We start from the raw sequence: 14243 nt of genomic DNA, 5'->3' as shown, positions 1-14243 counted from the left end.
TCAGCCATGATTGTTTAAGATCGCCTTAACTACTTGAATTGTGTGTGTGTGTGTGTGTGTGTGTGTGTGTGTGTGTGTGTGTGTGTGTGTGAGAGAGAGAGAGAGAGAGAGAGAGAGAGAGAGAGAGAATGAAAGCGGGAGAGAGAGCATCAGGTGCCCAGAGACTGAATTGACTTTGACTTGAATTGACTTTCCTTGGCAAGCTAAACCTCCAACAAGTGCCATGTAATTTTTTTTTTCTTATATGGCTGAATCACTGATTTACGTTTAAAGTATCATAATGATGATTTCCCTACATACATGATCCTTTGGATGTATTTTGTCTGTTTCTGTTCACTGACTGAAACATGCAAAGGTAGTTAAGCAAAGGGTCAGCCTTTCTTAATTTGCATTGCTCATCTCCATTGAAAACAAACATATCCAGTTGCCTTAATTTGCCTTGACTCAACTGCAGTGAACATCTCTATCCCAGTAGAGAAGTAATATTATTAATATTTAGAAACATACTGTTTTGTTCACAGTGATCTGCATCAAACAACATCCCACACCTGAAATGTAGGTTTTGTATATTATGATTATGACTTTCACAATTATGATTATTATAAATAATTGACAAAATAAAATATGAAGAGGTCTCAGCATTGCAATGTTCAGCTTTAGTACGGCATTCAATCTGGAAACTATATCAGGTGCTTTCCTATATAATATAAAAACATGCGCTCTGAACACAGGGACGCCCCGCCCTGTGCTGCTAAAACAACGTCAACATTTAACCTATAAAGAATCAGATCGCAAGTTTTCCATTCCTTTATTGTCAAGTGTTTTAAAGGCCACTTAACAGAAGGGATTTTAATAGTATCATAACAGTTATGGATTACTGGCAAAGTACTCCAGCAGCACCGTTCCCCCAACAGTTTAAAGCCAACACTAGGAGATGTAAAAAACTGACCTGTGAATCACCTGGCCCTTCCATCCCTCGCTCCCTCCTACTCCCCACCCCGGCTCCCCCAGAGGATCCACTTCGCAGAGAGCGAGACCACAAGATATAAAATGAAAATGGAGAGATGAGGGGAAAGGAAATATGGGTGGGAGGGCGGCTGGTTGGCGGTGGGGGCTAAGTAAGGCATAGGAATACAAACATTGGGGGGGGAGGACAGATAACAGAGTGAGAAAGCAGGGAAGGAAAGTCTACTTTGAGGTAGAGCGGGGGGAAAAAAGAAAGAGACTCGACCAGGCTGGTGTTGAGTGCTGTTGTGTTTGTTTAGTCCCCTTCAAAGGCAAGCTTAATTATTTTACCATGCTGTGCCTGCAGAGACTGCAGGATTCATGGGCTGCTCTCAGCCCCTATCTCCTCCGACCAATTGTGGGCTTAACCCTTCGTCTTCCAACCCGGAGCTCTGACTTCGAAGGATCACTTCCAAGAAAATACTGGGCCAAGAGGTTCCAATAATTATCCCAAACATCAAGAGAAATATTCTAGAAATACCCTGTAAAATACATTTTTTTGTTTATTTGTCTTATTTGTTTTATATATATATATATATATATATATATATATATATCTTGGGGATCCACTTAAAATGTATCCTGTTTCTCATCTATGCTCACTGTGAGAGTCATCTGATGACTGAACACAGTTCTTCCCCAGCCTAGCACTACATCTTCACAAAGATGAATCACTGTCTTTAGTCTGGACCGATGCTTGCTGCCTGCATCCAAATCTGAGCTGGCAAGCTTGGCTACAGGCAACAACTACAACGTTTGTGAGCTACTTATGTGTGGGAGAGCGAGTGAGAGAAGCAAAGTGGATGTGGAGGAGCAAACATCACAGCATGAAGCAGGAGACGTTTAGCGTTAGAACAGACCGACTCGGTAGCCTCCTTTCTGAAGTTCAAAGCTGCGATTAGTAGATTTTGCTTCTGTTCAAGTTAACAATTGCTGTGGTTGGCCAAATGTCTTGCTAGCCAACAATATATCTAGTTGCAATGTTGCTCTCATTACTTTGCTTGAATCACTGGATGGGTTTGAATGGGGTCTATAAATGTGTCGGGAAACAGTCCAAAAAACCCTTTTAGGTCTTGACTCATAGTTGAGAAACCAGACTTTACACTATTTCAAGCCCCATACAAGTTCTTTTAATTTGGAGGATGTGGTAGAGGCTTACATTTACTAGATATTTGACGCATTCATAACACATCTATGAACACACCATTAAACATCTGTAACACATACTCTTCAAATACATCTGCACCATAATAGTTTATTCATGACATAACTTGACTGCAGCTGTATTGTAAGTTGGCTGTTGCTGTGCATAACCTATTGTGAAACTGGCCCATTTCATAGTTTTTAAGATAACAAAATAACACATCTATTGTAGGTAGCTTGTCAAAAAAAATCTTTGGATTGTGTTGTCTGGTGATGGGACTTTTAGTGGACAAAAGCTTCATGTGACAATGCATGCTTTTATGTTAAAACATCATATTATAAGTGCTTTTCTCTCCATTTATTCAAATATTATGTACAAAAGCACAAGGATTTGGAGCATTGCAGCTTAGCGACTCCATCAAATGAATTGCATAATGACACCAGTGTCAGTGATCTTGTTCAGTCAGGTACGGCAAGTGAACAGCAGATCACTTTACATCAAATGGGAATGCCACTCAGTTTAGGAATTTATATGTGTTATTCCTATGGTCTAGACAGTCTAGGATAGATGTCATGAGGATGTAAAAGCTGGACCTGATCCATTAAAGAATGAACTACGCAAGATGGTAAAGGTGACTGCACTGCAAAGAAATGTACATCTTAACAAAGAATTTAGTCTCATATTCAGTCATAAAATCTCTTTTTCCAAAAATAAGTGAAAGAAATATGCCAATGGGATCAGATAATTCCACTTGTTCCCAGTGCAGTGTTGCTTGTCTCAGGAAATTTCTAGAAAGAAGTATCAGTATTTTAAAACAAGGCAAAATAAGGCAGATCACTTCACTTGTATCAAGTAAATGGCACTTATTCAAGAAAATTCTTTGTATTTGTATTGGAAACGTGAAATTGTCTCTCCCAGCTGGCAGATTTTTTTTTTCACTTGTTTTAAAAATACTGTTTTAAGACTCCTTACTAGATTAAATGACTTGTAAAATTTCTTGCAGTGTGAGAGCACCCAGGGTGATTTTCTGGTAATAACATTTTCTGGTTCATAACTAGCAATAATACAGAGTAAAGCTCATTGGGATATAAAAAGAAACAAATACTCTGTGGGCTCACAAAATCAGTCCTTCATCTACTGAACAGTTCCAGATTTTACATCTTGATGGCATCAGAGGTTTTAGACTCCGTTCTCTGGTTTGTGGCTTTAGCACAGACTTGTTCATTTTCACATATAAATGAATAGATAATGATTTTCTGTATCCAACAAGTTAAAAAAAACAATTGCTACTCACTACAAATTATATGGGCTTGGCCTTAGAGACCTTTTATGTTTTAAAAGCTGTTTAACTATCCACAGCTATTGGCAAAGTAATGTGGCGTCCTGCAATGAGCAGGAATAGCACCTACATTCCAGGTTTATCCTGTGCTACTGTGTGTCCTAGTACGTCCTAAAAATGCCTTTCTGCCAAGTTTTTGACATTGTTAGAATATTGCTTAAGAGCAAAAAGACCACTGAAGATGTTATGCGGAATTTCCTGAGTTTGTCACTGAAGTTGTCATGCCCAGTTGTGCAAGTAGTGAGACTTTCAATCCAAAGACCCATGTTCAAGACCCCACAAAGTGCAAGACTCTGAATCCCTACCAGCTCCAGTTCTATGTCTGACCCTGCTCTCTGTTCTCCCTGTGGAGGGGAGCGAGTGAAAAGAGAATTTCCCCTTTGGGGATCAACTGAGTATCACAAAAAAGTCATCACCTCACCAGTTTGACCGGACAGTCTCTGTTGGCCAGGGAGCATAAAAAGCGAGCTGGATTGAGAACACTGTGACGGTGAAAACAGACGCAGACGCTTCTTAATATATGGATTATAAATACTGTGTGAACACAATTAACAGGAACACCACTTATGTTTTATTTATAGTGTAGCAAATCATTTGATGTGCCACAAATATGTTCTGAATATGTTATAAGAGTTATTCTGTATCTTATGCTTACATCCCTGTATTATCAGACCCAGCCCCTTTACTGGACACACATCTGTTTTACAGATCAAAAAAGCACATTTTCTTCTGATATCAGCCACCTCTACACTACTGTAAAATACATTATGGATGCATTGTAAGTGTCACGTTAGGGTAAATTGTTACCATGTATCTCGCAATAGGAATTAGGGTTTCACCTTTGTCATCTAGGTTAGAGCTTATTTTGTCTCTGTCAGTCTCTTGGACTGGACAGGAGTAAACGCCTGAAGTTTTGGTTCTCAGGTCTCATTCTGGTCTCATTCTCATTCTCTGTACTGAGAGAATGTCTTTTAACATGCCTTCTTTGCATTTGAATGTTTTACCTGTTGAATGGGCTTGATAAAACACATGTAGTAGGCCAAGGTGAAAAATACAAACATGTTTGAGTAATGCATGCTGTTATGTCACCACAAATGGAGCATTATCAAGCAAAACTAACTGAATTTTAATGTAGAGGTAAGAAAAAAACCTTCTACTTGAATGAGATTACTTTGCTGTCATCAATACCTGTTGCTTTTTAATAGATCAGTATAAAAAAAAATTGAGGATTTTCACCAAATACACCTGGGTAATAATGTTATGGAGTATCATTATCAGCATGTCATGTGATCTGTGTGTTAGTGATACACCGGGGGTCAAAAGCTGCCATCCTAATCCGCCAGCTATCCCGTACTGAACCAGTCTCAGTGCTGCTGTAAAAGTCACTGTAAAACCGAACAATTGCATCATGGAAACAGGACTCCTCTGCTCTTTTCCCTGTCTCTCTATTTCACCTCTCCATCCTGCACTTCTCTTCTTCCCATCCCTCTCTCCTTTCCTCTCTATCCCTCCGTGCTTCATCTCTTCTCTGTCTTTGTCAGTTCTCGCATTTTCTATCTTCATTTCTCCTTCCGCCTTCTTCCCTGTTTCCACTCTGTTCTTCATGCTGCTTCTCCCTGTACCTTCTCTTCCGTTACCTCTCTCTCTCTCTCTCTCTTCTCCTACCATTTCTCTGTCTGTCGCTCCCTCCTGTTACTCTCCCCTTTTCCCCTCTCACCCTCCTTTTTTCTTTCCCCTGTTCCCTCTTTCCTCTGTAGTCTGCAACCTGTGGAACCAATCAGACCTTGTAAGCGGGGGCCTTTTGCCCCTGTCGTGTGGTCGGTTTAACCCGCCGTTCCAAAGGACCTCGCCTCATAGCGCGACCACCACCTTGCCTGCCTCAGTGGGTGGGTTTGGGATGGGGGGTTTGGGATGGGGGGTTTGGGATGGGGGTGAGGGGTAGGGGGGTGACCGCAAGAGTTCAGGGACCACCAAGCCTCTTTTGAACCCCTGTCCTCCCTTAAAAAACTCAGACTGTGGGGTTGACTGGCTGTAAAAGAGAAAGGACGTAGACATGGACACTAGAATGTTATGTAGAATGAAAGCTACAAGATTTTTGTGCTTTGTTAAATCAGTAGCGCGACGGTTTGTAAAAGTCATCGTGAAATGGGCGCGCAATTTTTCATCGAAAAGCGATCACTCGCTTTTTTATCTTTTGTCGGTTATCAGTGTGCGCGGCTGTCAGGATACGGTTCATCCTCTCTTAGGGGGTAAACAAACAGTGAACTCCTCTTTTAGCACAAGACCAGACTGAGTCTCCTTTCACCCTCACCCCCAAACTGCCTGGAATGCTTTTAACAATTCACTGTCGGACGTAGAAAGAACACGGGACGCTGGGAGATTGTCGCATTCCAAAGGGGAGCGTTTTTTTGTCGCTCTTCACGTGTCAATCAGCGACACTATCTCCTTGTCACCCCCACCTCCCCCCAACACACACACACACACACACACACACACAAACACACATACACTAGTCCATGAACCTAGACCGCTTTGCTTCGTCTCAGTTTAGGGACACAGTTGTCGATGTGTTAAGCGCCGAAGAATGTGGCCTTCTGGTGGGTATAGGACACACAAACACAGTTTTCTCAGACTTCACACACGAGACTCTTGCACCTCCAACATCTGTGATGTGGGTCACTGAGAAGCACCTCTCCTCTGGTGAAATACGGAGAGTAGCAGGTCTCTTTTAACAAGGAGCCTGAGTCACTGAAAAAAAAAAAGTATAGGTTTCCAGCCTCATAATTCATCTCAACTAGTCAGTTTTTTTCCCCCATACAGGGATGCAATCATTTTTTTAATGGAAATGGAATCGTTTTTCTCATTTCCAGCAGGTTTTGGGCTAGACTGTTAACTTTCTTATAAAAAGGGACGTTATTGTCTGTAGAAAAAGTATGCAATAAAATCAGACACAACCCTCTAATATCCTTAATCTCCGCCTCTATCCAGCCGATCTTCCTTTTGGGGATTGATCTGACAGGATAAGCAGCAGCAGCAGTCCTGTGGATCTACTAATTGGGTCAGAAAGAGGGGAATAGTAGGGCGCAGACACACACACACACACACACACACACACACAGCACAGCACAGCATACAGGCCAACTTTCAACAGCTATACTCCTAACACACACATTCTCCCCCTTACAGTTAGGATAACAGTCCTGGCGAAATTCCTTGGCACATTATCAGTGCGTTGAAAGCACCTGACTGGTATGTGACAGTGGCAGTTAGTGACAGTTCTCCTTTAAAGGGGGGGTGGGGGGGTAAAGGGTTGATCCATTTGATACTGGTCCCACTGGATACTTGACAGGAGCTGTCAGAGAGCCGAGGGGTGGGTGGTGCTTATCGATCAAACACCCCTCCTATCTGCCACGCTGTCCTTCAAATCCTGGGGGGGTCGTATTTAGGTAGGGGTGGGAAATTATAATGAGAGAGACAGAGAGAAAGAGAGAGAGAGAGAGAGAGAGAGAGAGAGAGAGAGAGACAGAGACAGAGACAGAGACAGAGAGAAAGAAAGAAAGAAAGAAAGAAAGAAAGAAAGAAAGAACAAATGTCTTGTGTTTGAAAGTTTATTCATTACAGTGTGTGTTTAGGCCCACAGAAAGCTGTCATGGGAGCTTTGTGTGTGTGTGTGTGTGTGTGTGTGTGTGTGTGTGTCTTCCACTAGCCAACCAAAATCTTCTCATTAAACTTATCTTATAGATTTGAAGATCTCTGATTTAAAAATAAATGTTTGATTTTATTTTTTTTACTTTTATTTATCCATGGGAAGTCAACTGACACACTTGCTCTTTTCCAGGAAAAACACTGCTTTATATACATTCACAACTGGAAGCTACCCAGCACAGCCACAGCCAGTGTTGCTGGTTAGTGAGCAGCTTCACTGGAGCAATTGGGGTTAAATACCTTGCTCAAAGGGCAAGGCACCTTAACAGTGGCTGTTGATGGAGGGGAGAACATTAATCATTCACTTTCTGCACCTACAATTTCCCACCCAATCAGGATAGCCCTGCTTTTCAGATACACTGTACCTGAAACTCATTCAAAATGATATCACGGCATCCCAACATCATTCAAAACTTAAAAAAACTGTAAGTCAAACATTTTAATCACAGTTATCACAGCAAAAAATCAACATGGGGTCAATAGTGATTATGCCTGAAAACCTTTTTTAAGCATTTCTTTCTTCAAAATCTGGCGCAGTGCCACAGCTTATTTTTGCTGCAGAGGTGGATGTCGTTTATGAAACCAGTAGCAAGAGTTGAAGAGAGAAACTGCGACAGAGGGACAACCGGTCATCTTGTGGTTAACCATAACCAGTGTTTAGCCAGGACAATCTGAGGCCAGTGGTCATTATAGCACCATGCTCGCCCAGCGGTAATGGTGTCAAAACACTGTGCTTGGCAGGGGCCGTGCACAACAGAATCCAACAGTTTTGAAGTGTTGTTTTGATGTGAAAGTTTTGTTTATGAAACTTCTGATGATATTAGTGAGTCAGTGACTTGCAGATTGGCAGTCTTTCCGTTTTTTTCCCCACCTTTTGACTATGCATTGGAGCTAAGAAGACGAGCAATTTGGCTGTTTTACACAAATCTGACTGCATCAGTATGGAGGAATCAGCAAACCCAATAGGCAGCATTCCTATATGAGATCTCATGTGTGGTTAATGAGCTCCCCCTACTGTCTTCTATGTTCTTCACAGGGTTGTGGCTCTGCAGAAACTGGCTTTTCATTACTGCATAGCAATTGCCCAGCTATCTATGATGTGTTAAAACTCAATTTTTAATCAAAACTAAAACACAAACAGATAGGATTTGATGTTGGTAATGGCAAGTGGATATTTATTTTCATCATATGTGTATTCCTGTCCTGTGTGCGCATGTAAACACACTCACACACCCTCTCTCTCTCTCTCTCTCTCTCTCTCTCTCTCATTCTCTCTCTCACACACACACGCACACACACACCACACACACACATGCATGCACACACTTCTTCATAAGCCACTTAGACACACACTCTGTCTCTCTCTTTCTCTCCTTCCTCCCTCCCTCGTTCCTTCCTGATGTGATCTATAAATACTCTCTCATCAGCAGCGGCCGGGCACGAGTGCCGTCGACCCTGGCCTCTCTCCGTCCAGCAGAGCAGTGATTTATGGGGGCTCAGGCCTGCGCTAACCTTGCACTTGGGCCCTGGCAGTATAAATGATGGCAGGTCAGTGGCACCGTGGATGGAGGGGAGAGAGTCTCTTTCTCTCTCGCTCCTCTCTCCCTCTTGCTTTCTCCCTCTCTCTCTCTCTCTCTCTCTCTCCTGTTATCATCAGTGTGATGGAGACATCATCATCTCCAGGGAGTATAAATAGTGCTGGATCAGGTGACAGCGCTGGCCCTGCCCTTTGACGGGAGCTTTAATTTCATGCCTAATTTCTCTCGGCACAGAGAGGATCGATGCTGCCCTGTCCGCGCTCCCCGCTCCTCTGTTCTTCTCGGCCGCAAAGATAGAGAGCAAAGAGGACAAATGTTCCACTGCTGAGTGATGTGCAAGCACCAAGACATTTACCTTACCTGTAAACACACACACATGTATGGGCATACTTCAGCGGGTATAAATGTGTTGGCAAATGTAGACAAATGCCTGGTCTCACACACACATAAACACACACATCCAGAGATGGCTTAACCGATCAATACGGGTAGAACAGATAGTTTTGGAAATAAGAGCAACAAGCAAAATATAACTGCACTGCTCCCCATCTGTGTGTTGTGGGCTACACATCGCCATGGTGATAAATAAAAGCCCTTGGTCCCCACCCGCAGCCCCGGGGAGGCATTGAACTCTAGCCCCTCCATAATGACTTTGTCTACCTATCGATCCGGCTATGATCCATGTACTGTAATTCTTATATCATCAGCCCCAGCCCCAGCAATAACTCCAAGTCATATTTCGGGCCTTCCTTCCACTTGACAACTTAATGATGCAGGGGTCCTTGCCTTGCTCCGCTCAAGTTTGGAGAGCTCACCCCCCCCTCCGCCTCCTTCCTCCCCTGCAGGGTTCTAATTTCTCCTTGTTCTTTCAGACTAATATCAGCCAAGGCAGGGACAGGCTGTTCTCTCTGAGGACTTTTCCCGTCTGAACCACATATCTTCTCCTTTTCACCTCTCTGTGCTTGGAGTATAGCATGGGTTAGTGTCTGGGACCGGTGTGCATCTGTCTCCGATTTGGAACACAGCCCCCGCAGGCTCCCAAGGAGACTTAGCCGTCCCTCTTTAGACCCTGTTCTTTTTCTCCCTTTGAGTCGGGGCAATATTTCATTGTCATTTCAACCCGCTCTTCCTAGCCTGGATGTAATAGCGAGAGATATATGGCCTCACTTCTGCAGTCTTCTGAGCTTCCTCGGCCCTTTTATAAAACACTGTCAGAGTGACAAAACAGCAGCCCTTGGGTATTCGGGCACAGATGCCCCCTCATCCCAAGGCAATTTCTCAATATCCTGCGCTGATCCTTTTAGCAAGCGACAACATCTGGGTCCTTGGACAGGACGAGCTGGAACAGTCATTCTGGACAGAGTCATAGCTCATCTCTATGGCTCTGTCTGCCTATAAGCCATAGCCTGTCTGTCAGCTCTGTTTTTATAAGAGCTGATTTAGGGAGCAGCCCTTGAATCCTGGGCCAATAGGAAACCACAGGAGCGTGCAGGACTGTTTTTTTTCCCCCAATCCAGTGCTGACACACCTGATGCCGCTAATCAAAGAGCTTCAGCTGAGCAGTCGAGAGAGAGATGTGTTGGTGGTTAACACATAGTTCAGACATGTCCCGTTCTGAAGGTATGACTCCTTAATAGAAACCATGTTAATGCATTTAAGGGAGAATCACACTGAGCTGTCTAAGGTTTGTCAGCATTCATGTACGTATGGCTTACAGTTGGTTTTACGGCAGTTGTTAAAGTACAAATGCGAATGTTGACATATTATTCTCACTGGCCATCCGCCATGACATGTCTATTAAGTATTGTAATTCCAGATATATGACAAAATCAAATATCACCATATTTTAGACCAAAATACCTTGGATAATGTGACTATATTTTGGGGATGAGTGTTCGTGCTTTCATAAGAAATTTACACACAAGAAAATTTTTAAAATTAGTAATGATCATTAGTAATCAGTAATGTGGATATAATGAGCAGGTAAAGGCAATCATTAATACTTTTTCTCAGCCAGAACAGGCTAATAAGTTCAGAAAATTGTATCACTTTACTGTAATGCAGCCTTTAAGACCAGGAAAAAGTGACATTTAAGTTGTTTCACAATATTACGATAACCAAAATCCCAGACGATATCTAGTCTCATATCATGATATCGATATTATGCGATTTATCGCCCAGACCTAAGTGAGCGTTGTATCTATTTCCTTCTATCTGAGGGAGAGAGAGACAGAGAGACAGAGAGAGAGAGGTGCGGGGGCTGTGTTCATTACCATCACTGTAGAAAGACTTTAATGATGTTCCACCTGGCCACAGAGACACATAACAACCCTATACCTCTGAGCTATGGCCCTGATTGAGATGTGAGTAAAAGAGAGAAGCAGAGGGGGAGCAGATGGGCTCGACAGACAATTAGAGCTGCATGTTTCGTAATGTTTCCTCCACTGCGCTTTGTTCTCGTCACCCTCATCCTTATTGACATCTATCCTCTCCATCCATCACTTCCCCTCTGACTCCCCTCTATTTCTCTCTCCTGCCCCCCTCAGCATCCCACCACCCCATCCTTCCCACACCGCACACGCCATCTCTCCAACCCTTTATCTCTCTTCCTCCCTCCTTGCCTTTCTCATACTCTCTCACCCACAGCTCACAGCCACCCATAGACACACTCTCTATCTCCTTTCTTCCTTTCCTTTCCCCTGCTCTCCACATCTCTCTCTCTCTCCCTCCCTCCTCCCCTCTCTCGCCTCCCAGCCTTAATTGGGAGTCAGGGAGAGCAGTGGAAATCGCATTAACGTGGGCCCTGCCTGAGTGTGCCATCCATCTTCTTTTTTATTACGCCGCGCCGGGGCTGCCTGGGCGCTGCCGTTCGATTTGTCACCGGCCTCGTTCGCTGATAACAGGCATTTGTCATCGCCTTGCCTCCCTGTTAATGTTATCATCTCCTCCCTGACAGCCGCCCTCCGCCGGGGAGCGCCAGCGACAAAGCACATCCGTCAAGCGAATATTTCCACGGCTAAGGGGACCGCGCACTGCAATAAGCCACATTAAAGCACTTATGAAGGGTGGCCGAGTGTGCGTGTGCGTGTGTGTGTGTGTGTGTGTGTGTGTGTGTGTGTGTGTGTGTGTGTGCGTGCGGCATGCATCAGTGGCACAGGATCTGTGATAGTGTGTGTTGCGCGCGTACACACACACACACACACACACACACACACACACACACACACACACACATGTGTAGCGCATTTGTCGGCGCCGTAAAAGAAGCGAGGTGGGGGCCGACAGGGAGAGGAGAGGTAATTTGTTGCAATTAATTACGCAGTGAGTGTGGCTTTGTTGTGTGGGAGAGCATTTTATCTGTTGGAATGTTTCCTTGCCAGGCTGTGATGCTATTTGTTTGATTTATAGCTTCTGCTCGCCTGAGGCGGTGTGAGCCTCTCTCTCTATGTGTGTGTGCGTGTGTGCGTGTGTGTGTGTGTGTGTGTGTTTATGCCTGCGTGAGTGTTGTCACATGTGCACAAGTGTATGCTGTGACATTATCCACTAAATATACTGCACTCTCAGTGACCAGGAGCCCTTTGTTTAAGAGTGACGTCATCCGGTCATGAACAGCCACACTCATGTTTCTCCTTCTTCAGGTCTGAAACAACTGTCAATTTGTCATTGAGCAGCAAATCAACTACTCTAACATGTGACCTTGCAATACCGGCCACTACTTTCCCAAGCACTTCTGCAACAGGACCTCTCAATTCAATATGACATGGCACAAAATACTGTGACACTCACATTTGCTACCAAAACCCACAACAAAACAGATGTGAAATGCTGATGTTTCCCCTGTCGCTCAGCACTCAACACCGGCCCCTCTCTCTCTCTCTCTCTCTCTCTCTCTCTCTCTCTCTCTCTCTCTCTCTCCTCTGTGATATCAAGAGAAGCAGGCATTTGACAACATTTATCCATTCTGGCTCAGTCGGGGGTTCCCGGGCCCTTCTGCAGGGGCTGACAGATGGAGCGGCCAGCCTAAGGCAGCAGAAAAAAGACGAGAGAGAAGCACCATTTCACTTCCTTTCATTCAACACGACTCTCGACTTCACCATGCCATGTCACATGTAACGCTGGGACCCTCGCAGAGAGCTGTGATCAGGATTATGGCAGTTTTAATACGGAGGCCACTCTGCTATTGCTATGCAATTGCTAAAAGCTTTGTAACACTAGGATCATCTTGGCTTCACTGTAAACTGAATTGTACTAGTGAAAGATTATTATAACCTCTCTTGGTTGTAATAAGATCTTAACACCAACATGGCTATTTCTTGTAAGATATAGACATTGGCCTTAAGGATTGTAGCTCTTCAATGAGTGAACATGATGCGCTCTTCTTTGTTCTGTGAATCAGGAAGAGAGAGAGGGAGGAGAGAGAAAGATGAAATTTATAGAAGCTTTTGCAAGATAAGAATTAGTACTTGTTATGCCAATAAAGCTCAATGAAATTGAAAAAAATGAGAGAGGAGTGAGAGAGAGAGAGAGAGAGAGAGAGTGTGTGTGTGCGAGAGAGAGAGAGAGAGAGAGAGAGAGAGAGAGGGAGGGAGAAAGAGAGAGAGAGAGAGAGCGGGAAAGAGATAGAGATAGGGATGACAGCATACTATGTACATCCATAGATCCCGATGAGTTGTAAGCTTGGTGTCGGATGTTAAAACTAAACTACATTTAAAGTTTTTTTTGACGCTGTCACATACTGTCTGTCCTGTTTCAAGATATCAGTCTCTATAAGATCAATCAGAATGAAAAAAAGAGTTTCCTATCCTATATTTTGGTTTTCAGACTTCTCTTATAGCACTGTTCCTGCCCTTCCTTTGGAATAAGGAACTAGGCCTCCAGTGTCGCCTGTAGAATATTTTCTATGTGGGTGGGAGTAATTTTGGTTTTGGTTCTGAGACCCAGGCTCGCTCATGGACCCATTCCAGTTTAGGAATGGCCTTTATTTGGGTATTTATTTCATGATATATGAACATTTTTTGCTGTAATTGCAATTGGCGAGGGTGGGGGGGCAATAAGGCCAGATGATGAGTTTTCATTGTATTTTAATTTTTCTAGGTATGGAAGCAATTTCCAGCTGTTAGGGGCCTCTACAGCTAAATGAACGTAAATATTGGCTCCTAAAGAAACCCAAGTCTTGTGGTAGTCCAGAACTACTACGCTGTACTTGAAGGTGCAGTGGGGTGCACTGTGAATACAGCTAAGTGCATATATAATGTTTTTGTATTTGTTTGCTTGTGGTTATAAGGCCCAGTCACGGAAAGAGTTTGCAGCAGGACACAGCAGCAAAACAAAGGACAAAGAAACAGTTTTTCATGTTCAAACATATGTATTTATCTAGATATCATATATACTTTCGAACAGCCTTCATATTTCTCATCGTAACTGACTTCACACAGGAAATGTCTATTTAAATAAAATGAATTTGAACAAACCCGTACAGCTACTGTGATATGGTATGTTTATAAATTATAAT

The sequence above is a fragment of the Centroberyx gerrardi genome, chromosome 3, assembly GCF_048128805.1.
Source record: "Centroberyx gerrardi isolate f3 chromosome 3, fCenGer3.hap1.cur.20231027, whole genome shotgun sequence".
In the NCBI taxonomy this organism is placed as follows: Eukaryota; Metazoa; Chordata; class Actinopteri; order Beryciformes; family Berycidae; genus Centroberyx; species Centroberyx gerrardi.
The sequence above is the reverse complement of the archived record's forward strand: the minus strand, read 5'-3'. Positions refer to the sequence as shown.